Source organism: Xiphias gladius, chromosome 4 (genome assembly GCF_016859285.1).
Source record: "Xiphias gladius isolate SHS-SW01 ecotype Sanya breed wild chromosome 4, ASM1685928v1, whole genome shotgun sequence".
Classification (NCBI taxonomy): domain Eukaryota; kingdom Metazoa; phylum Chordata; class Actinopteri; order Istiophoriformes; family Xiphiidae; genus Xiphias; species Xiphias gladius.
In genome coordinates this window covers 21451216-21477456 of record NC_053403.1, presented here as the reverse complement: position 1 = coordinate 21477456, position 26241 = coordinate 21451216, and the positions used below count along the sequence as shown (strand labels likewise).

Sequence of the window (26241 nt, the reverse complement as noted above, 5' to 3'; positions counted from 1 at the left end):
ACTTCCAATCAGAGCTGGAGCCAATAAATACCCATGACTACTGCAGACACACCGGAACCATGAATGAATTCCAACTATACCCTTTTCCATGTGCATACAAAAGCCAGATTTAAGGGGTTGTTAGTAGGTATTTTGTCCAGTGTGAAAGGGGCTTGAGACACAGAAGCAGGAGGCGGGTTCAACTCCTTGTGACCTAGAGGCAGGGGAGGGGAGGAGAGGAGAGGAGAAGAGGGAGGTGTGATGGGGGGGGAGGCTGAGATGCTAAACAGAAAAGTCAAAGAGAAAAGAGCGGGGGAAAAAAAGATATGTGATACATAGGAAGAAGGGAGGGTGTAGAAAAAGAGGCAGGGAACACGTTGGGAGAAATAGAGAGGGGAGAGGTAGAAGAGAGGGCAAGACAGAGGGAGAGTCACATACAGGAGGAGGAGGTGGAGAAGGGAAAAGGAGATGGTGGGCTTGATTAAATCTTTAATTTCATGTGACAGGACCTCAGAGGCAGCAGATGTCCACCCTCCTCTTGGGAGGTCCCAGCTGAGACAAACACTGAGAACTGAAACGGATACTGATAACCAGTCTGTCAGTGAGACGCCCCTGTTGAGAAGTCATCACTATTTAAAGCTTTCTTTGGATATTAATTGAAAGAGAAACTTGTAGATTGGAGGTTCCTTATTGAATTTAAACTTTAGGATAAATGGAAATTATGCAAATTATTTAAATTATCGTTTGGTTTATTATAGGTTTTTCCATCACATTGTCATTGTCATATAAGGGAGTGTGCCCACACCGCACCTTGTGCAAACTGATGGTAGTGAGTCTGGGCTGTTGTCATATAGTCAGTTGCTAATTTTTGTGTGCATTTAGCATCCTGGCTAACCCCTGGCTTCTTATTGTGTTACTGCAAGATTTTAAATTCCAGGCTGTCAGGACATTGTGCCTCATTCAGGAACCGGTGGCATATAGACCTACTAGTGATTTAAGAATATCTGTGGTATTAGCCAATTTTTTGCATACTTAGAATTTTCTTTTAGCTATGAATGAAATTCACAAATGGTCCAGATCTGTCATACAAGTCATGTACAGACAATCCGCCTTTTGCCACAGGGTAAAACTACTGCTTGACCTGAAACTCTAATTCCATAATTCAGAATTTAAATATTGAGATACCAAAATAGACTAAAAGAAGATAGATAATAACCAATATTCTGTTCACCTTATAATCATCATCATCATTTTTTAGATTTTGTGATTTCATTGGCACACAAACTTATTCCTGCTATATAATAATATCCTGTCTAATATCTCTGTGATCATCACATGACTGCTTCTCAGATTCATTATGGACCACTTTGCTTTAGAAAGACATTTTTAGCATCTAAGTTACTGTTACTTCAGTGGCTCAATCTGTCCTGCTGGTGAAAACATTCCCTCTTTTTTTTTCTGTAACAGTACACCGCCTTTCTAATGACATGTCATTGACAGTTGTACTATATAACTATATCTTCTACACGTTTTGGGTCCTCTAATACCACAATTTACCTAATACCTATTTTTATTTTTACGTAGATTATGCTAAGGATGAAATCTCACGAATGCACACCTCCTCATGAACATGTGGCATTTATCGGGCTGAAAGGAGTGATTTATAACATTTGTCAAGAGAGTTTGGTAAATGTTCCAAGTGTTCCAAGCTTCACAAAAAAAAAATGAAAGAAGTTTAGGATAAGGAAAAAAAATGTTCTTCCATTAGGCCCATTGGGTCTGCAGTTGTCCTAATGGTAAAAGGAGCAGTGCTAACTTTCATGCCTGGGTGAATTGTGTGCAGGTGAGGAGACAGGACTATTATATCTGAAACAAAAAAAGGTGGTTGTGTGTATTCTCAGGAAATTTTCCCCTCTCTGTCAGTTTCTCAGTCTGCCTCTCTTTCTGCCTGCATTTGTCTGTCTCTCTGTCTCCTGTGATAGAACACCATAAATATAGTAAGAAGTTTGCATAATGTCTATCAACGTGACATATGACTAACCTAGCAAGCTGATCCTTTCTGAGTAAGTCTTGATTAGTTTCTGGTGTAAGGATTGTTACTATTGCCAGTATTAGGAGATTATTACCTGTTTTGGAACTTCCTGGTTTGTCATAGCAGAGCTTACAACAGATTGAAGCATTAAGCAAACTATATAATTCTTTCAAGCTGCTTGTGGGATGGTGGAATAGCTGCGGAAACCCTCTCCACCCACACCTTTCTGAAACAGATGATCCAACATTCACACCCACTGTGCAGAAGTGAGAAAGGAGCCAAGGATTGGACGTCTCTCTTTAGCTCCCTTTTGCCTGGAATGCAACAGCGTGGCCAGCCCTATAAACATGAATTTTTCTGACTGACTGACTGAGTAAGTTATAAAGTTACACTATTGGCTGTCGCTCTTTCAAAATGAATTGCCACAATAAGTTTCTATTGTGTCACCAGGGGGGCATTTACAGGTAGTGTTGCCAACTTTGCACCTTTGTCGCTATATTTACTGACTTTTCACACTCTTTTAGCAAGTTCTCTTCACATAAGCATCTAATGACAAATCTAGTGACTTTTTCGGACAAACCTTAGCAACTTTCCGTAGAAGAGAGTTACCAGTATCAGGTTTTTAGGAGTGCAGAGCAGTAACTTGGAATTGGCTTGGAAGTGACTGCTGGTTAACATGTAGTCATAATGGGCCATGTAACAGTGACTATTTCATACTTGTTCCGTTGTCTGACAACAGAAACAGAAACACATGTAAATGAGAACAGTTTTATTGGGAATTCGGCTGTATTAAAATACTGTATATGTAAAGACAGACAGTAGGAGAGAAGCAAACAGATAAAGGATGGTCCAGGCGTATACTAGGTTTTGACCTAGTCTTGTTTCATTTGTTACACTTTTCAAGTGAATGACAGCATGTGACACGATGAATATCTTCCTGGAGATTTCGTTAAACCATGTGGTTATTCCATTTATAATGATATCACGTCTGCCCCCTTTTTTACAATGGCTAGCTTTTCACTCTATTCAGAACAACTAAAAACATGTTTGGTTGGAGACCATTTTTCCCTTGGTCACTGTGCGAGCTCATAAATACAAAACAGTGGTCCATCATATGCATATGAATATGTATTTTGAACCCTGTTAATGTAAGAACTAGTTTTGGGATATGTATTTATTATTCTTTAACTTGACCTAGCTTGAATAACATTCTTTATGTGAAGTCACATTCAGTTTCACCATTTTGAGGTGGACATGAAAGCTGCCTCTCAATAATGTGTCAAAATGTCACATGTCACAGTTTCTACATAATTTTCCACTATTAATTCATCATGGATGCCAACCTGAAACTTCTGCTTGAATTTGAGTTTCACAGTTTATATTGCTTGTCTGAAATCTTGATATAGAACAGTAGTACAGTAATACAGTGCTGTATATGATAGAATGAAATATCTTGACTGGATTTTTGCCCAGTTTTTCCAAGAATATTTTACGTTTTCAACTCTGCTATGGCTGGCTGCAGGCTATAAGTTAGCATGCAGCTGCTGGTATGTGTCAGCCACATGCTAACAAACATCTTTGCTGAAGCAGAGGTACACAAACACTTCTGAGCCTCATTCTGCACAGTCCCATGATTCATGATTTTATGGTGGCAATACAGTGACGGACCGCAGTAACAGTTCGGATCATAGTGTGCTTTTTAAAACCCCTTCTGTATGTTTAGATGTGTTATGGACTATTGTCTATGTCATAGAATCTTACAAATTATACTGATGGTGTAGGTTTTCTTTGTAGAAAAATTGGTTGTTAAGGTTGTGCGTTATTTGTCACACTTTCGTTTTAAAACTACCTGAAAAAAATTCAAAAAATTTCAAATGCTACACAAAAGTGTTTTAATGTTGTCTTAATTACTTGCTAATGTTAAAGTCAGCCATGTGTTGTCATACTATTCTAAAACCTTGCAGCTACATGCAGTAGCTTTAGAAATTTTTAAGACCTGTTTGTTACCTGGCTTGTCCAAGTCTCTGGTAATGTTATGCCCTCACAGATTGCATTTAAGGTGGATATAATGAATTGGTGGACTTGGGCAGTTTTAAAACCTGCTGCCAAGGAGTTTACAGACTAAAGTTACAGAAAAGTTACCGTACCATACCATAGGTGAAGATTTTTAGGATTATATTTTTAGTGCTGTGGTAGAAGTTGACCAAAATCTTCAGAGCTAAGTGTGTGAGATTTAAACACTTTGATGTACCTTCATAACCAGATATGAGGTATTAAGGGACCAGGTGTGGTATGTTGTCAGAGATGTGAACCGCCAGGAATTTAAAGCTGGCTTTGAGACTTCCTGAAGTCCACAATATGATCTTTGGTCTTGCTGTGTGTGAAAAGTGCAAGGCTGTTTTTAGAGCTCCACTTAGAAAGGTACTTTATCTCCTTTATTATAGTGTCATTGGGCACATGAGAAAATAAATGAGTAAGAGTGTATCATTAAAAATTTTTTACTATCGAAATGCTAATATACTGTAAAACACAGTATATAGTCTTTGCTATATCACTCTGTTGTATTTAATTTGGCTTTATTTCCTTTGAATTCCCTTGGAAGTGGTCTGTGACAAATTTGTCTGTAGACCTCCATGGTAGTATATCAGAAGCAAAGATCACATAAAATTGCGTTAGCACTCAAAGTCCCTGGGAGCACAATGGGATCCATGTTCCATGTTAAGTAGAAAAGGTGTAGAACATCCAAAATTTCCATCCATCCTTAGAGCTCTCCATCTATGAGGTCTGTGTGGTAAAGTGGCCAGATGAAAGCCACTCTACCATACATTGTAAACCACACTTGATTTTATTTTGAGTAAAAGCTAACCACCCAAATGGTGTATGTCTCTTGGCACTTAAGCTGAAAAACTCTTCTGTCTGGTGGAATGCAAATTAAACTCTGACATAAATGTCAATTTTTATGTGTGGTGAGCTGCCACTCATTATTGTGAGGTATAGTGGTTGCAGCGTCATTCTGTTGGGAACCTTTTATTTATTTGTTACACTTGAAAAGTGTAACAAATGAAACAAGACTAGGTCAAAACCTAGTATACGCCTGGACCATCCTTTATCTGTTTGCTTCTTTCCTACTGTCTGTGTTCACATATATAGTATTTTAATACAGCTGAATTCCCAGTAAAACTGTTCTCATTTACATGTGTTTCTGTTTCTGTTGTCAGACAATGGAACAAGTATGGAATAGTCACTGTAACATGGCCCATTAAGACTACATGTTAACCAGTATATACTTCCAAGCCATTTCCAAGCTGCTGCTCTGCACTGCTAATAACTCTGCAATGCTAATATTGTAATTTTATTACCACAATGTCGTCTGACAAAGTAACCATGTTAAAGACAATGGCTGTGCTGTGATTTCGGTTATATTTACTTCTAAAATGCTCACTCAGAGAGAAAGTTAGAAGCTTATTCTCGTCTGTGTCAGCTGCCATGCGGTCAGTTGAATGAGATGCAGAGAGAGGCGTGCGTGGAGAGGGAAAGCCTAACCTTTGGGGCAATATTGGTGACTCTCTTCTATGGAAAGTTGCTAAGGTTTGTCCAAAAAATCACTAAATCAGTTGCTTGGTGCTTTTGTGATGAAAACTTGCTTAAGGGGTGTGAAAAGTCGGTAAATCTAGTGACAAAGGCGCTAAATTGTCAACACTACCTGTAAGCGCTCCCCTGATGACACAATAGAAACTGTTTGTGGCAATTCATTTCGAAAGAGCAATGGCCAACCCGCTTCTGGGCAACCAATGGTGTAACATCAGCACTCAGCCACGCTGCATTCAGCTGAGCATTGGTTGGACTTTATCACTCACTCACTCACTCACGGATGTTAACATTTGTAGCGTTGGCCCCACTGTTGGGTTCAAGCCAAAAATGGGCAAGTCAAAAGGGCTGGGTAGCATTTTAAAATTTTCAATACCAATATGATACCAGAGTTTACTGAATTTGATACCAAATTTTGCTAAACCTAATTAGTATAAAATTGGAAAAATTACAATTTAAATCAAGAACAACCTGATCAGAAAATAAGTAAACTATGATCAAACCAGACATTTGATGCAAACTTTCGGAATCTTAATACTTGGTGACGCTACAGATGAATTTTGGTTGCTACCAAAAAAGGATTAAGGTTTTAGTTACTTAGCCCTACAGGGCACATAATCATAGAACGTCAAATAAATGTAAGACTCAAAGAAAAAACAAAATTATTTTTGCAACATTTTGACAAAGTTTGATAGCATCCAAGTATACAGCAGAGAATTTTCTTACCTCTGAAGAAGAATTTGGCTTGTCAAATATAAAACTGTGTCTTGGTTTCCCTTTATCTCTTTCATCATGTCTTTACGTCATGTAGAGGAAGAAACCCTGCATAGGGCAGGTACCGCCAAGTGTCGATGAACCTTTGTTTACTATGGAGCATCGTATCCTCCTGTCTTCCTCCCCAGTGTCTTTCTGCCATGTAGGGAGAGGAGGAGAGGAAAGAAAAAATAGCAGGACTCATGAAACATACCTGCTGTGACATTACAGAGGAAGCAATGGCTCTACTGTCTCTGACAGCCCCAGATGAACTAAGTATATTGACCTTTCCAAACTGTATTTTATGTACTTAACAAAACATGCAACTAGGCACATTACACTGGGACGTGAGGGTACTTCAAGGTGCCAGGATGTAATCCAAAATTTTTCACCTCAGCCATATTTGATTCACAGTGAGAGCATAAATTGTTAGAAGTTGCTACCATGATGGTGTATGTGTATGTGTAGGTGAATGTGTTTTATTTTAGGTAGAATGTCAAACAAAAAATGCCTTCCACCATGATCAGTCACAAACATTAGTACTTTTAAACATACCAATTGTGGTCACAGCAGTATTTAGGTTATGTAGTATTGACGTGCAATGCGAAGTGATATCACCACCATAGATGGTAGTAATTTGAGCATGGAGATTAATTTTCGACCTTAGGTCTTATATCTGTGGTAAATATTCTGAACACAAGACCACTTATTTAGCTATTACTGAGTTCCATTTGTTGAAGAGGGCCATGAGATACAGTCTAAAGCTCCAGGAATAGCTAATTAAGTGGACCTTGCCTCTAGAATATTAAACGCAAATATGGTAGCAACTGTTTCTTTTACAGTCACTGTAAGGCAGGCCATGAATGGCAAACAAAGTACACAGATTTTAATTCCAAACAGAGTTTACAGCAGGTGTTTCCATTGATATGCTTGTTTGCAATGTGATGGGTAACACTGGGACAGATTGGACAATTGTAATATTATTACTTTGTCATTGGCACCCCTACAATAATGTATCTAATATCTTGCAATATGTTACTGTGCTGACTGTAATCACAACAAACAGAAGTTTCACGGAACAAGTAAAACTGCTCAAATTCATCACTGTTTAAAATACATTGAAAATACATATATATTAAAAATAGCAAAATACAGATTGGAATCAGACAGTAACTGATCAAACAATAGAATTAATACTAAAATCAATGGTGTGCTCAGACAAATCAATTTTGAGAGGCGTAATAAGTCAATAAATGGATGCAACTGGATGTTAAATTAGCTTTCCATGGCTCGACTTCCAGTGTAGATGCATCCATCCAACTTGAAAATGTGATTGTGAGGCTGAATGAGACTTTGTGTATAAATTGCTAGCTAACTATAGCTATTGGCTAAACAGTCAGTACTTTGACAGTACTTGGGCTGCTCAGCTAATAAACATAGACTGCATAAACAAATACAAATACAAATGTGACCACTATGCAGTATGTTGTAAAAGCCTGTGGCTTCTTTGCTTCATCTGTGTTTTATTTCTGTTACCTGGTTTTATGCAGTTGTATATATGTACAAACAAAAATATCAAATTCAGTACCCTGTGAGTTTTGCTGTAATTTTGTGTTTACAAGTTTAGCAGTTTTTGTTCACAGCATGTTACAGGACCTACCCACAAAAAAGGCCACGCTCGACCTGGTTATCTCAAAGGTTATAAATATTAGGAAAGACACCAAAGATAACACTGAAGGTGATTTTTGTTTTTTAATTTCTATTTTTTTTTGTTTTTGTTTGTGTCAATTAATGTTTGTGTCACAATAAAACGTATTTTGCACCATATAAAGTAGAAGGCATGTTGTGTAAGTTAAGTTGTACAATAACCCAAAAAAATCTATTTTAATTCCAGGTTGTAATGCAACAAAACAGGTAAAACACCAAGGAGGGTGAATACTTTCACAAGGTACAGTTTATACAGTGATGTTCGCTGCTGTCAAATCACCTGTTAAAAGGGCACTCTACCAATTTTACACATGAAGATCAATTAAGTCTGCTAGATTGCTCTGAAGCTCTGAAAGACCTTTGTCAAGTCTGAGAAAATAACCCTGATAATGTCAAGTTGATGTCACTAGGGTTATCTCAAATTGGGCTTAAACGGAAGTCTGAGATACAAACTGGGGGATGGAGGGTCTGAGGAAAGATGCAACTGCATTATGGGAAGTGTAGGATCCAGTGATTTTGGAGTTTGACCCAATTGAAGGGACTAAAAGTCAAGATGTTTCGGCCTCTGCTGCTTTAAAATCCCATGTTTATTAAAGTGAAATATTAAATTAGAAGTTACCCTGGTTTACACAAACTTACCTATCCTATTTGGACATAAAGTATAGGAGAGACATTAGTTATGACTCCTCTGTGTAGTATTATTCAAGAGATAGTTACAGTAAAATTTAACTTTTACTTGATGGTTACTAATACTTGTAGAAAGAAACAGGAAAATGGAAGTTTTTTTCAACATAGCTATAGAAGTACACAAGGTTTAAGGACAGGTTTTAAATCAGGGTTGTCAAACTCAGTGTCACTAAGGGCCACACTGGGAAATGAGAATCACATCAAGGGCCAGACGTATATAGTTTATTGACATGCTTTTATTTAATTGAAAAATAAAGATGAAATATCTTTGATTATATTGTTGCATGTCCCATATAGCCTTCTCACATACAATTTGGTCCATATAAAGCCCTCAATAAGTCAAAAAAAGTAAAAAAAAAAAAGAGGTTGCTTGTCGTGAACACATCAAATTAAGCGCAGGTGAGTTTTATTTGTTTTTTTAGGAGGAACTAATATAAATTCATCAAAAGGGTGCCAATAATTGTGCCCATCCTGCCACTGTTTCATAATGAAGCAAAAATATTATTACACTTCTCATAGTGTTTCCCCTGCATTCATTTATTTGCGGTGGCCCACTACAATATCAACATTAACTTCCACCTTTTGATTTTCTATTTTTTTACTATTGCAAATGGGTAAAATCTTATTTCATTGTAGAGCTGTGCAAAGTACATTATTAGCTCAGCTACTCCTTGCTCCACTCTGTCTCTGTCTCTCTCTCTCTCACACACAAACACATTGACAACAGACTGTCTGTCGTAGTCAGGCTCAAAACAAATTATTTGGTCTTTGAAAACTGAAATAACGTACATGTTAATTTGAATATACAGTGTGGAAGTGAGATTGAAATTTGATGCTGAACTCGCAAAATTTCTTCTCAACCAGTTAAGTAAACACAGTTATGCTAACGTTGGCTATGTAGTGATAGCAAAAACTTATATATAGCCTCTTTAATACAGCTAAATACATCCTGATGTAAAAGCAAAATAATGAATCTTTAATTTTGTTCTCGTCCATATTTCTACAAGTCTCACATAGCCTGTTTCATAGGTCTGGTTGTCTGGGACGTTTTAATAACTTTAATAGAATTAAAGGTTTTGATCATGTATTTTACATTTCCCATACAGCCTAGTACCTCTAGTATGCAATTAGCTGCACATAAAATCCTAAAAATTGCAAAAACACTTTTGATGAAATTTCTAATGATATGAAATTCACGGCTTTCGTATCATCACAGCTGATTGAAACCAGTTAGCTAAATTTCAAGAGTGCCTTAAGGACATAAAGACCTGGATGACTAGCAACTTTCTGCTGTTAAACTCAGACAAAACTGTAATTATTGGCCCCCAACACTTCAGAAACACATTATCTAATGATATAGTTACTAGATGGCAATAGATGGCATTGCCCTGGCGTCCAGCACCTCTGTTTGGAATCTTGGAATTATCTGTGATCAGGATATGTCTTTCAACCCCCAACATAAAACAAACTTCAAAAACTAGCTTTGTAACATCGCAAAAATTAGGCATACCCTGTCTCAAAAAGATGCAGAAAAAGTAGTCCATGCTTTTGTTACTTCGAGGCTAGATTATTGCAACTCCTCATTATCAGGCTTACCCAACAGATCTTTAAATACTCTCCAGCTGATCCAGAATGCTGCAGCATGAGTACTGACAGGAACTAAGAAAAGGGATCATATTTCTCCCAGTGTTAGCTTCTCTGCATTGTTTCGCTTTAAAATTGAGAATAGAAGCTAAATCCTCCTCCTCACCTACAAAGTTCTTAATGGTTCAGGCACCATCATATCATAAAGACCTCATAGTACCCTATTACCCCAGTAGAACACTGAACTCCCAGAACACAGGCTTGCTTGTGGTTCCTAGAGTCTCCAAAAGTAGAATGGGAGGCAGAGCCTTTAGCTAACAGCCTCCTCTACTGTGGAACCATCTTCCAGTTTGGGTCGGGGGGCCGACACCCTCTCCACATTTAAGAGTAGGCTTAAAAGCTTCCTTTTTGATAAAGCTTACAGTTGGGGCTGGCTCAGGCTTGGCTTGAACCACCCCCTAGTTATGCTGCTATAGGCCTTGACTGCAGAGGGACTTCCCATGATGCACCAAGCACCCCTCTCCTCCTCTCCCTCTCCATCTGTACGCATTCATCCCATGAATGCTTGTTACTAACTAACTTCTTCTCTCTCCCACAGTTTTGTGCTTTCTCGTCTCTCTCCTCTCTCCTGCTGTCGCTTTATGCAGGTCTTTCTTCACCCTGGTGCTAGAGAGTCTGGATCAATTATTATGATAATCATACTATTATTATTGTCATAAACCTTTATGTTGTACCTGTACTGTGCTATGTTCTCTTTCATCCCTCCTTAAACCATGGTAACCCCATTTCTCTTATGGACCCCTCCACCTGTTTGAAAATATCCTGGCCTGTGGTTGTTCCATGCATTGGTTTAAAGTCAAAGAAGTCCTCAGTAATGGACCACTGGTCATCCATTCCACAGATGAAAATTGCCAGCTGGGCTGTGTCCATTCTATATGTACTTTAATCCACAGCAATTGAATAGGCAATGAAATCTTTTCTTTATCTTTGAGCTGTGATTGCAAATTGGCAGCTAGCTCATGCACTCGACTGTCCCTGGTATTTCTAGCAAGACTGACTTTTAGCTTACAGTTTTTCAGTAAATCCCCCCATGTGAATGGCCAGATTTGGCCTGTGGGCCATGAGTTTGACACGTGTTTTAAATTAACCTCTAATTATATTACAAAAACAGCAATTTAACAAAGCAAGTGATGAATTTGGGGTACGAAAAAGCAAAAGTGAAAACTTTTGCTTTTTCTTCTAACTCATGCTTTGATAATAATGTTAACTGGTATTTATTTAAAACATATTTCATTGTCTAAATGCATTTTTTTTCCTAGTCAGTTGTAAAGATTGCCAAAATATTAAAATTATTAAATTTTCCTTTAAAGACCTTCCTGCTGCCTTGACAGAAACCTGCTTGTTCCCCAAAATATAGCCTGATCTGGGCCAAATGAATAATAATAATGATAATAATGATAATAATAACAATGATAATGCTACCAATTAATTTGAGTCTTGTCTAATATAAGTAACACACAATAACATCATTGTTATGTAGCCTTTTTTTACCCATCGAAACAGATGTTCGCACCGAAGCTTCAGTTTACTCTGATAGCGCTCTATACCTAACTTCTGTATCTTAAAAAAGCCTTCAAATGAACATGAATTCTCACCTCATTAAACGAAGTGCAATATCTGCTGCTCAGGCAGCCACTGATTCCAACAGCAGCTGCACAACCAAGTAGAGAGTCACACCTGATTTTGTTTGTGTTTGTGTGTGTGTGTCTTCTTAAATACTTGACAGTTTACTCCCTTGAACACACCTTCATGCTGTCATGATTATGAGGACTAGTTCTTTTGGGGTGTGATATTTGCTGTAACAGTAAAAAACTGGGTTGTTCCAATTTTGAGGTGACTAACTAAAGCCACATACATGTGTGACAGCTTAAGTGTGCGCTCATGTTTGTGTGTGTGTGTGTGTGTGTGTGTGTGTGTGTGTGTGTGTGTGTGTGTGTGTGTGTGTGTGTGTGTGTGTGTGTGCGTGCACTCCTATCTTCGTGATGACCAGTTTGAGTTTAGACAGTGGGAGCATAAACTGTATATATAAATGGACATAGACTCTGGGTCTGAAAAGTGAAGCCAATGCGGAAATGTCTTAAAGTGCAATACCACTGAGGTATTGCACTTTAAGGCAAAAAGTGTGGGACTAAGTCGATAATTTTTTTCCAGAAGTCATTATGGTGTCATTAACTAAATTCATTCCTTCTGATCAGTGTTGTGGTGGTCCTTCTGAAAATAATTCCATAATGAATTACATATTAGGCTTTAAAGAGAGGTATGTTTGGGGGTGTGCCTGGTGTGATTGACATGCCTGGTCTGAAGCCAGTCTGGATTCGGTTGTGTTGTAATTACTGTTATTTCACTTTATTTTTTGGTGGAGTAGGCATTTTCCAAAGAACGTTATGCTGTTTGATAGCTTGTAATAAGTTCAACGTAATTATGGCATGTTCATCAGTCAGTTGTGCTGACAGACCATTCGAGGATTCTGGTATCCAGTTTTTTTGGTGAGTAAATGTTTATTTTCTTACTGGTTTCCAATTTTTAAGCACTTTAATGTAATTTTGAGTTAAGTATAATGTTTACAATCCAACCCAAAACTTGTTATGTTTTTTCTTAGGTGTTTTGACCCTAGAACAGAAGACAATTAGCATCCCAATTATTAGCACAGTTGAAATACGGATTCACCTTGGGAACCAAGCTAGCTAGTGCTAGCGTTAACTGATTATGGAAGCTGAGGGACACAAGGGAGAGATGAGAAAAGAGGAAATGAGGATTCTAAATTAGCGAATGGGATACGACATAATTTACACAAATCATAGAAATTGCTTCTTAAGTTTGATTTAGAGCTAAAACAAATTCACAGGTTGTAAGACTTATTTACTGCAATGTAGACTGGAAGATTAAACACCCATAATATGATCAAAGTAGTGACTGACTACAGTTAAATATAACATTTAAGTTGCAGATAAGCTGGAGAAAAAAAAATCCCTCATCTAAATATGAAGTGACTACAGCCTTATCTTAAGGTACATAGAAAGCCCAAAACAGGAGATTTTCCCAGCATGTTACTTTGAAATTAACCACTATTGGTATTAATGTATTACACTATGTCCTGTGTTACACTGATGTCTTTCTTCCACTTTGGTGTGTCTGATATTCAGTATGAGGACGTTCTGTTAGCATAGACCACTGTTTTAAAATGACATACACGCTAGAATCTCTATTTAGAAATGCTGTTCATTCCCATAATGATCATATCACAGGAAAGTTAGAAGTGTGTTCTTATGTACAGTACACAATGCATAGAAGAACATTTGTCATGTAGGAGTTTGTTTATTTAATGCTGTAAATTCATACACGATAGTCCTCCAATGAAGCAGTCATTCATGCACCTATCCTGACAAGCTGGTATCTGTATGTGATTCATTGTGATCCACCATGTCTTAACTAAAGTGTTTGTCTTTTACTGTAACTCGAAAGGTATCCACACTTTGAAAACTGAATCACCAGTGCCAACAGAAGGAAGACCTCATGTATGGAGCCGTGTATTTGGTGCATGGACAACATCCTTCTCAACATCGTTCTCAAATGGGTCTTAATGATGATACCAGAAAACCACAACCAGTTCAGCTTTCTCTGATTAAAGGACAGATCAACTTTTTAGAAATTTATTATTCTCTGTCCTTAGTATTTACAGGTTAAATTTCTTTGATCTGTGACTGCAAACCACCTATTTCCCCCATTATCCTGCTCAACACAAACTGCTTCAGTTATTATTATTATTATTATTATTATTATTATTATTATTATTATTATTATTACTAGAGTTTTTCGTTGCCACTGTCGCCAAATGCTTACTCATGGGCGAATGTTGGCTCTCTGTAAATATTATTAAAAAGAGTAGAGCTGCTCTATATTAAAAGTGCCCTTAGATAACTGTTATGATTTGGCACCATATAAATAAAAAATTGAATTGAATTGAATTGAATTGAATTGAATTGAATTGAATTGAATTGAATTGAATTGAATTGAATTGCCTTTGACTTCATTTCTGCTGGTGTTAGGTAGCTGAGGGTAATAACAGAATTTTAAAAATATGATATTAAAATATAACTATGACTAAGTGATGGATCAACTCTTGCATAGTCATCACCTTCAAAGGAAAATGTATTTCCCAATTTGACATCAAAATACTCTTCAGTAGGAAACAGCTGGAACTGGCCAACCAGAAGTGCACCTAGAAGCAAAATGTCACTCTTGTAACAGATGTGTGCTGCTGTTACCACTTTAGAAGTAAGTACAAATTCCTTAGTGTGTACTGGGGATTTGGACAGTTAGATTTTGAAGCACTTAGGTTAAGTAATCGATATTTCATGATGGAGACTTACAAGAAGTCATTGCATGTTCATTAGTTTTATTCATAACTACAGTTTTTGTAATTCAAAAATGTGTTTAATATGCCTTTTCAATTTGTGATCACAGTTTTCTGTTATTTTTTTTATAAATTTAATAAAAATTCCTATTATTCATGTTGTTGGTTAAAGCTAACATAGAAATAGCCCTGTAATTAACTATAAATTCTGGCAAAAACTTCATCAATGTGTTCTTGATTGCAATACTGTGCATTTTCTTATTGTTAAAATTTATACCAAATATGCACCATAAAAACATTCGACAAACTTAGGGCAATAGCTTCATAAATACCTTTTTTGGACATTAAAAATTGCATTAATTTCAACCATTTTAGTATCCATCAATAACGCCAGAAAGATATATAAAATAATGTAATAAATGGATGAATTAAATAACTACTGAACTACTTAAAAAAAATATATAAAAAATAAAAAAATACACATGGATCAAGGTAGAGGTGACCTTAACTGTCACAATACAAGTATGCATAATAGAAAGAGGAAGTTGAATCTCCAGTATAACATAATTTTTAGTAACAATTATAATTACAGTAGATATGGTAGACATGAGAAAGCACAATATAAAAATAATACTTCATATATATCTTACGGCACAGACTGCAGCAGTCTGTACCCTTTAAGAGTAAAGTCCAAAGCCTGGGTAAAGGAGTGAAAGCTGCCTTTACAATTAAAGTGAGCATAGTGCAACAGTCTGTAGGTTGGTTGTAATGTAGATTTGAAAAACAACTGCTGTAGTCTATAAGTAAGAGAGGTAAGGTGCAAAAAGTCCAGGAGCCATTATTCATCATGAGTCCTTGTGTGTGAGACAGTTTATATGTAGCAGGCTCACAGCAGAAGAAGTCTATTCATGTTAACAATTTCTTGGTTTAATTAGGTCAGTATTAAAGGGACAAAAAGTAGTATTTGAATGTAAATTTTTCCCAGTAACAAGCTCTTTCTTAAATAAGTCATGCTATTGGAACAACACACTGATATTAACTATAATAACTGAGGACTATGAACTATATGAAATATGAACTCTAATGTTTAAAAGTATTTACAATTTGTTACAGCTACATCTGGCATGGGGGCAGGGAGTATCAAAGACCATGGGGTTGTAAGACTGGGGTTTTAAGGGAATAAATGTGGGGAGGGAATAGGAGAGGGTCCAGGAAACGAGGAACACCTGATAAGAATGAACAGTGTTATGTCCACAAGTGTTAAAATAAAATAAAAAAAAATACACATGGATCAAGGTAGAGGTGACCTTAACTGTCACAATACAAGTATGCATAATAGAAAGAGGAAGTTGAATCTCAGTATAACATAATTTTTAGTAACAATTATAATTACAGTAGATATGGTAGACATGAGAAAGCACAATATAAAAATAATACTTCATATATATCTTACGGCACAGACTGCAGCAGTCTGTACCCTTTAAGAGTAAAGTCCAAAGCCTGGGTAAAGGAGTGAAAGCTGCCTTTACAATTAAAGTGAGCATAGTGCAACAGTCTGTAGGTTGGTTGTAATGTAGATTTGAAAAACAACTGCTGTAGTCTATAAGTAAGAGAGGTAAGGTGCAAAAAGTCCAGGAGCCATTATTCATCATGAGTCCTTGTGTGTGAGACAGTTTATATGTAGCAGGCTCACAGCAGAAGAAGTCTATTCATGTTAACAATTTCTTGGTTTAATTAGGTCAGTATTAAAGGGACAAAAAGTAGTATTTGAATGTAAATTTTTCCCAGTAACAAGCTCTTTCTTAAATAAGTCATGCTATTGGAACAACACACTGATATTAACTATAATAACTGAGGACTATGAACTATATGAAATATGAACTCTAATGTTTAAAAGTATTTACAATTTGTTACAGCTACATCTGGCATGGGGGCAGGGAGTATCAAAGACCATGGGGTTGTAAGACTGGGGTTTTAAGGGAATAAATGTGGGGAGGGAATAGGAGAGGGTCCAGGAAACGAGGAACACCTGATAAGAATGAACAGTGTTATGTCCACAAGTGTTAAAATAAAATAAAAAAAATACAATATTGACAAAAAAAACACTCATCATGTAAGGCATGAAAATGTGGGCTATGTTGGGTGCTAAAAAAAAAATCCATTAAGACTCAACTTCAGCAGTGAACAAACTGTCACACAGGGACATTTAATTTTTGCCAAAGTTAGGCTTTAATGGACTCAACAAAACTTTTTTAAAAATATTATTTCCCCTAGTAGTGAAATCAACTTCATTGTGCAAAAATAGCCCAGGAGTGTCAAACCTCATGTAGGGTGATGTACAAAGCTGCCACTTAAACAATTAACATACAGTATGTGCCCATAACACTGTTCACAAACCTGCAAGCCTTGTCAGACTTCTCCAGATTGGCACAGCCTTCCACCTGCATGTCTGGGTGATGCCAGAGAAGATGATCTTCATGTCTGGATAGGTCCACAGGTGGAGGTTGTGCAGGTCCTCCTTCATTGCTGTGATGAGGGGGGTGCTTGATACATCCCCTAAGTCATTCCCACCGCAGTGGATGAGGAGGAAATCTGGTACTGCTCTTGAGGAAGAGGAGAAGGCTCTTCCACCCCAGACCCCCCCAGCTGACCCAGTGGATGGAAATACCATCAACACCAAGGTTGTTCCGCATCATATCTTTTGATGCCTATCATCAACAATGAAATGAACAGGACCTGCAAAAAATAGCCTACAAACACTTAAACGAAGATAATTAATATTAATGCATACTCATAACATTGACTCATGCATTGAACTGTACTTCATTAATTTAATCCCAGAGAATACCAAAGAATACACATTAATCAATAGTGCTCTGTGGTGTAATGTTAACTTAGTTAAATTATCTCATTTCCATGTGCTGATCTGCTGGCTCTTGACGAACAGAAGATTGAGACACCAACAGTTAAATCTAATAACTTAATCATTTTGTACCTGTATCTTAACACTGTTGACAACCTGCTGTCACTTAACACTTACCAAGTATGGTAACGTAACCTTAGATTAGTAGAACCAATTTTAAAACCCAATGTTATAATATGTTTTATCCTTTATATACATTCTAAGGTTTTACCACAAGTAGTTAGACATAGTTTGTTTACACCCCTTGCTAACTTCAGCTACAATAATATTACAAGATTACCAATCATATATGTATGTAATATTTGCCATGTGGACATGTATGCAATTTGCTACTAGGATTACTTTAACAGCTATAAAATTATCTCAAATTATGGAAGCTAACTTTGTGGCCGTGCATAATTCAATTCAATTCAAATCAATTTTATTTATATAGCGCCAACTCATAATGGAGGTTATCTCAGGGCACTTTTCATATAGAGCAGGTCAAAACCATACACTTTCGAGTTGAGCGGATGAGCTAGCTGCCAATTTGCAATCACAGCTCAAAGATAAAGAAAAAGATTTCATCACCTACTCAATTGCTGTGGATTAAAGTACGCATAGAAGGGAGGAAAGAGAACATAGCACAATACAGGTACCACATAAAGATGTACAATAATAATCAGACTAATAATAAAACTAATACTTAACTAATAGGGTTAATACTAATAATAATAAGACTAAATAAAACAATGATAATGATAATCATCATAATTGAAGCAGTGGGTGTTGAGCAGGATTATGGGGGCAGTATGGGGGCAGTCATAGATCCAGACTCTGCAGCACCAGGCGTAGAAATACCTACAGAAACCGACAGGAGGAAAGAGGAGAGAGACGAAAAAGCACAAAACTATGGGAGAGAGAAGAAGTTAGTTAGTAACAAGCATTCATGGGATATGAATGCGTACAGATAGAGAGGGAGAGGAGGAGAGAGGAGCTTGGTGCATCACCCCTGGCAGCCTCGGCCTATAGCAGCATAACTAGAGGTTCAAGTCAAGCCTGAGCCAGCCCTAACTATAAGCTTTATCAAAAAGGAAGGTATTAGGCCCACTTTTAAACATGGAGAGGGTGTCTGCCTCCCTGACCCAACTGGAAGCCTGCATTCTGGGAGCGCAGTGTTCTACTGGGGTAATAGGGTACTATAAGTTCTTTAAGATATGACTGTCCTCAGACAGGTTTGAATTAGATTTAGGTTAGTGTTAGGGTAAGGGTTGAAGTTAGTTAGTTGGGAATACATTATGTCGATGAGTGTTCTCACAAAGATAGAAGTACAAGTGTTTGTGTGTGTGTGTGTGTGTGTGTGTGTGTGTGTGTGTGTGTGTATGTGTGTATGTCTGCTTGTAGATTTATACGTGTCATATGTGGCTTCTCCTTGTTGTGTCAGAAAGTATTGATCTTCACATTACTGTCAGAGTTCCCTGGTCATGAGACAGTTAACCAACACAAACACTCTCACACACACAAGCAGCACACTCTACTCAACATAACCATGAATCTGCCTGGTAATGACAAACAGGCAGGTAGGTGCTGGGAAAACCAATGAGAAACACATGTGCATGTCACACATGTAGCATGAAAATGACTTGAGGACATACCTGGATGAAATGCATTACCACATACTCTCATGCTCTTATGCAAAATGATCAGTGCATCTCTGAACTAATGCTGCTAATGCTAACGTATTTAAATTCAAACTACAGCATAAAGTATTTAACTTTAATTATTCTTATTAATTTATTTACCAGTATGCAGTAAAATGTGACAGAATTTTATTCAGCACTAGAGGTATCAAATCAGATCCTTCCAAGCGTAACATTATGTGCCATTAATCGGGCAGCTGTATAATTCTTCATTGATTTGCAATGGGGACTAATGGACACAATGGATTTGAGACCACTTTGGCTGATGGCCTCAGGTCTGCATCACACTCTAGCAGCACTTTCATGTTCAGGCTTTGAAAGAGATGAGAAATGATGATTGGAATTGGAAAGAATAAGATTTTCAAGAGAGGTAGAGCTAAGAACGCCTAGGAAAACTGTGACTTGGAAGCCAATAATAAGAAATGCAAAAAAAAAGAGGTAATTGAGTATTGGTCTGATAAACTGTCAGTCAACAAAAGATGGGCAATACTAGCTGTGATTTTTAGTGCAGGTCACATTTCTTTGCATTACCCATTGCAACCCTTTATCATATTTTGGAATGATAGTAAATTTGGATTGCAGTTTATGTTGGATGGTTTTGCAATTCCACATTGCTTTTCATTTTTATTGATTGACAAATTTAACCCATATATGGATGTTAATTTTGCCAACTTAAACAACAATAGTTGCAGACAAACAAAATTTTCAAGCTGGTGAAATTAAGCTCTTCACTGTCATCTGGTCAGCATACTCCCTGCGTGCTGGTTTCTTTATTATTTATGCTTAATTTTCTCAACTTGATGATCTAGCAGCTACCTAAGGCACTTGTCAAGTGTAAATGACCAACAGATGGTGGATAGTGAACATTGATGATGATGCATAATAATTTGCATCACCTTTGAAAAGAGTGTTTTAATAATAATAATAATAATAATAATAATAATTACTAATTTATAGAGCACTTTTCAGACAGGAGATGTAGCTCACGTAATGTAGCACACTAAAGTAAGGGTGCATGAAAAGACAAAAAAATTAGACAATAGATGGTAAAATTAATGTAAAAAACAAAACCCAGTAAGAATACTAAAAAAATCAACAAGAACGACATTAATTAAAAGCAAAATTAAGTAGTGAGGTTTTCAGCTGTCATTTAAAAAGGTTCACAGAGCCTACATCTCTTACAGCTCTTGGTAGGGTATTCCATAGTTTTGGAGCACAGTTTAAAAAAGCTGTGCTGCCTGTTTTCTTGTATGTGTGATTTTGTGTTTTAAAAACCCAGCTGTGGAAGCTCTAAGAGCTCGTGATTATAAAACAAAAAGAGTCTGCAATGGAAGCTGGTCCCAAACCATTAAGAGCTTTATTAACAAGTAAAAGAACCTTAGAGATACTGGGTGTCAGTGGAGTGTAGCTAAAACTGGGGTAATATGCTCCCTCTTCCTTGTTTTAGTTAATTTATTAAGACCTGTGCTGCTTGACCTTTAAGTTCTTAATAAATTAAAATTAGTTTAGATTCCGTAATGAGATCACCAAAAGGGAGCATGTACAGCGGGAAAAGGAGTGGACCAAGACAGACCAAGAATTTCCTCCCTGAGATGTACAATCAGAACCAGTTTAAAACAGTACCAGAGAGCCCAAACCTATTCTCAAGGCGATCTATAAGAATTTCCGGGTTAATTGAGTCAAACGCAGCACTTAGAGTATATCCAGAAGAATCTGAAAAGAGACCTTACTGGCATGCATCACTGTTAATTCTGAGATCACTTATAATTCAAGACAACAGGTAGAGGATCTACTCTCTTATACAATCTTGCAGAGTTCAGGGTCTGAAATCGCCGTGAATTTTGACTTGACTGCCCTTTTTTCCTTAGGTTGATTATCATAATTGTGAGAATTTATAATAATTTCTGCTTTAATGGAGGACACACGACTGACAAAGAATGTAGAATGTATATTAATGTATATTAATATGAATTAAGCCACAATTATGAATATAACTTCAGTGTGTCTTAACATGCTTTAAGAGGTTAAAAAATTTAATCAACTGTCATTTATGCTATCTTAAATGTCCAGCTTGCTAGCTTAACTCTCTTGAAAAATTATTTGAGTTTGCCAAACTACAAAATGAAGCTCTAGGCTGTTGTCGGGTTATTATGTACTCAGCAGGCTGGTGTCGTACTATTTATGCTTGGTTTTTTCCAAAAAGAAACACTGTTCTAATCCTTTTGATTAGGTAGCAGCTAGCTTGTCAGGCTAGATTTGTGGAGTGACCAAGAGCTGGTGAAACAGTGATGATGATACAGTATGATTAGAAACTGGTTGATACTGAACAGTAATTTGAATCTCCCTCTTTAGATTTTTAAAATTTCATATCACTATTTTAAATTTATCAACTTGAATCGGGCCTTTCAATATTTAGAGCAGTGTCTGTTGCTGAATGTTGCCCTGTCATTCTGTGAAGCTAACGTTAGCTCAAACAGATGGAGTGCAGAGCTTTCAGCAGTATCATTAGGGATCACCAGTCAGATATTAAAAGTTGTGTTACTATCAGACATCACTTAACTGCAGTTTGTCATTGTTACCCTAAGTGGACAACTTTGTATGTAGCTCTCATCAATAAATTTGCTATTTTTCGTGTTTACTTTTGAAATGATCATTGTAAATCTTACTAAATATTATATTATATTGTTTTTCTTTTTTAATCAAAACAGCAGCTAAAATAAATTTAATATGAAGCAAACTTTTCTCTGACTGACTGCCAGCACTGTTGCTAGATGACTAACACCAAATAGCCCAATCAGAGCCTCAGAATCACCTAACCATAATAAAATCTGCCTTTTTTATTTACATGCAGGAAAGGGTTTTATCATCAAAAAAATTAAAGTTTTTTGGATAACATTACATTAAACATGAAAAGCCTTCACTTGGTCATCAATTATCAGTCATTGCATATCTACCAGTGTCCTGTTAATCTCTATCACTCTAATTGGAAAGGAGGAGGTATGGATTCGTTAATACAGATTCATTTTTAATTTGGGAAAACCTTTCAGATGGTACAAAAAGTAGCCCATACAAGCTGCCCAAATCATTTTCAAATCAATTAAATTAAAAGCATCAAATTGCAATCTTAGTTATAAATAATTAGATTATTTGTTATTTAAATTGTTAATTTGTTATAAGATATTTTCCCCAAATCAGAACTAGGCCTATGGATTGATACATTGAAATATACAGTATGTGTAGCCTGAAAAAAAAGGATTTATCTCCAAAAAGTAAGAAAATTATATTTTGGTATATTGTTTAGAATTATACAGCTTGTTTTTTTTTTTTTACAATTTCCATGAATTTTATAAACAATATATTTTGGATTCTGTACACAATGAAAAAAATACAAAAATAATTAATTAGAACAAACCACACTATGCTACCTCCTACATTTCACCCTCTCATTAGATTTGCCATTTCTGTCAGTGTGTGAATATTGACTGGGATGAGAACCACTTTTACCGATGAGAGTCAATGAGCAGGTATGCTAGGAGGCTACTACATTTTTAAGGGAACATTCACCAGGAAGTGGGGTTTTGAAAGGACCCCTCTTTATAGCGCTAAGGATGGCATCAAAGAGTCGTGAGGTCTTGAATTTGTAATGTTTTGACAGCAAAAAGGTCTCATTTTTGTTAACTGTCCATCATCGTTTTGCGACTGTATATTTTGGTCTGTTGTGGTATTTTTGTGCATTGCAAGTCACTAATTGCTTTTGAAGTCATTTCACATCAAAGATGACATTGTGACAGCAGTGTTTTTCTCTTATGTTATTTCAGAGTGTTGTTGATAGCTGTGGGTTTTCTGTGACAGTTGTGTAAAATATTAATCATTTGAGAAAAATTCTGAATCAAAAAGGCATTTCATTTGTTTGGTGGCTGTGTGTTCTGTTTGGTTTGATATCTGCACAATGAGAGCAATATTTTAAGGCAGTTTATACATCCCAAAATCATTTTCCATTCCTCATTTTCTGTTTTTAGAATTCAGTCAAAATCCCAAACTGCACAACTCCAACAAAATGCTATACAGCGAATACAGACACTTACTTTAATGTACTCTCACAGTTTAGCATCTGCAGTAAATTAATTAACTATCTGGATCTGATGTAAGAGACCTTTTTGCCAGGGTCAAGATGAAACACCAAAATCTGATTCTGTATAGACAGACCACACAGACACAAACAGAAACATCAGCCTATAAATAAATTAAGATGTGCATATAGCCACAACATTACAGTTGTGGCTGATCACTGTACATACAAATGCAGGGAGCTCGCTAACCTAAAAATAACTACACCTCTAATAAAGGAGCTACTTTATTAGATTGTTGCAACAATAAAACCCTGATGCTGGAGAGAGATGAAGAGGGCAAGAAAAAAGACATAAACATGTTAAAACATAAACATATTTTGCTGCAGAAAAGCAGCAAAATAGCATACTTTGGAGGTTTTCTTCCAGAGGGAGAGGATTTAAAAATGCAAATTCGGACAATTCCAGAAAATCTGTTTCAATTCCTGTTAGACTCCTACTCATAATCCAGGTATTGGACAATTCTAGAAAACCCTAAATTGCTTTCAATGATGCCAGTGATGTCTCTTTGTCGGTCAGTCCAGGCTGAAATATTTAGACAACTTATAGGATAGATATTAACTCTAGCACCACCAGCAGGTTAACATGTATAAGTAAAATATCCAGAAAACTATAGGATGGCATGCTGTGAAATTTGGTACATACATTCATGTTCCCCAGAGGATGATTTTTAATCACTTTGAAACCCTGAATTTTCCTCTGGCACCATCTTTAAGTCAAAATTTTACTTTATGCAATTTCTTTGGTTTATGAACAAATACCTGCAAAACTAATGTCACCCCCCAAAACACCCCTCACCCCCCAACTAAACGTATTGCTACATGCAAATATTTGCATGCTAACACACCAAATTAAGATGGTGAACATAGTAAACAGGCTATGCAGGCTAACCATCAACCTGCTAATATTATCCTTGTGAGCATGGCTGAGTCATAGACATGTACAGAAACTCAAGGTCTTATTTAAATTCTGGCTCTCTGCAAAATCTATGCATAGCAATTACAGTGTGGTTATTGTTAGGGTTAAACTAAAGTTAGGGTATGGTTAGGGCTGGGCAACTGAAACATAGTTATGGGTAATAAAAATAAAAATAAAAAAGCAAACATTAATTCAGGTCTTTGACATGAATCAAATTCCAGTCTCTTGCCTTAAAGTTGAATGTTTTACATATGCAACCTCCACCCGATCTCCACACCTCCATATAAATGGCACAATACCTTGGCACTAAAAATGGTATTGGACATAAAAACATGCAGTGAAGAATTGTCCAATATAGACATAATTCCAAGGGATACCGGGCCAGTTAAAACAACGGTAAAGTAACATTGTTATAACACATTTAGAGTAATAAAATTAACATAAAACCTGCCAAAAATACTATAGCTTAAGCTAAAATAAAATAAAATAACATGTCAATATCAAGTGTATCTAAATGTTTGCCATACCTTAAAACCCCTTGCAAAGTTGGTTTCAAATCTATAACAAATATTCATGACTAAAAAAAACATCTGTTATTATAATTAGAGTAAAAGTATTAGTTGAGTTTTTAGTCATAAACTCAGCAAATCTGCTTCATCAGGACTGTTTTGGGTGGTTTGATCAAATTCAATTGACAGTGGCCTGGCAAACTAAGCAAGTAGCCCCAACAATTTTGATTGGTTGGTTGTTTTGATTTGAATTTTTTTGAAAGCGCTATATAAATATAGACAACCGCAGATTTGTCTTGTGTGAAATAACCAAAACTTCAAACTTTGAAAAAAAAGTGTGTCTTCATGTAAGAGCCTTTTCCTCATAGTAAGAAACAGAATGAGAAAATATGTTTTCATAAACCATTAAGTTTATTAAGTTTAAGTTTAAGTCTGTGAAGAATGAGTCCCTTGTTAGTTTTCGTTAATTGCAGTCAGATTCTTTGCCTGATAACAGTTTTTTAGTCTCACCATGCAGTCTGGGTAATGATAGTAGTCGTTTCAGTAGTCGTTACTTCTGTATGTATTCCCCTGCAGCAGAGTTAAACTCACCTCCAGCAAAAACAGTGTATGAGCTAACAGCTGCAGTTAGGCAGGCCAGCAAATGTAGGTAGCACTGCAGAAATGTACATTTGAAATTAAGAGATAAATCGTGGAAATTTCCTTTATGGTTGTAAAAAAGAGAGACTGGGGTTTATACAGAGTGTTATCACCCAAATATTGATTTGGACGTGGAGGTTGCTTTTGGGCTCCTCTGTGTTCATCCTTGCTTCCATTCACCTAATCTGTTTTTATTGAGTTTGGATTACTCTTCTGCAGCAGGACTTCCTCCTTGCGAAATTGCTGTGGTCAGGCTTTGAGACTATAAGGCTTTTTTTTTTTTTACCCTCCACCTCTCTTTTGGGCAGAAAATAGTCTACAGGAAAGCCAGTGACACACTGCCCTCTTAGAATCCACTCAGGCTGTACCTGCACCTTGGAGATTCTTGAAATACAAAGCCTCTTGCCTTTTCATCCTTCCAAGTCTGAGCCACAGATTTTCATCTTTCTTCCCCTCTTTATTCATCCCTGTTTCCTGACACACTGCTGCAGTGGCTGGCAGACAGCACAGACTACCCCCTATTAAACAAAAGGGGAACTGGTGATTCAGTGAATGCTATGTATAGAAGCACTGAGCTGTTCTTTACAGCTGCTGTCTTGGTTCAAAAATTCATCACTGTTGTAGGTGAAAATTGGCAAAGGTTATCACCAGCTATTCCAGTATTTATGGTTTTAAAATTTCCAACAACCAAACAAGAAACAA

General features: G+C 36.7%; 1 protein-coding gene across 1 annotated transcript in view; it reads left to right on the top strand.

The window, feature by feature from the left end:
- The window catches only part of ptchd4 (patched domain containing 4), a 48258-nt gene that overhangs the window by 14897 nt on the left and 7120 nt on the right, over positions 1 to 26241 (top strand). The window lies entirely within an intron of this gene.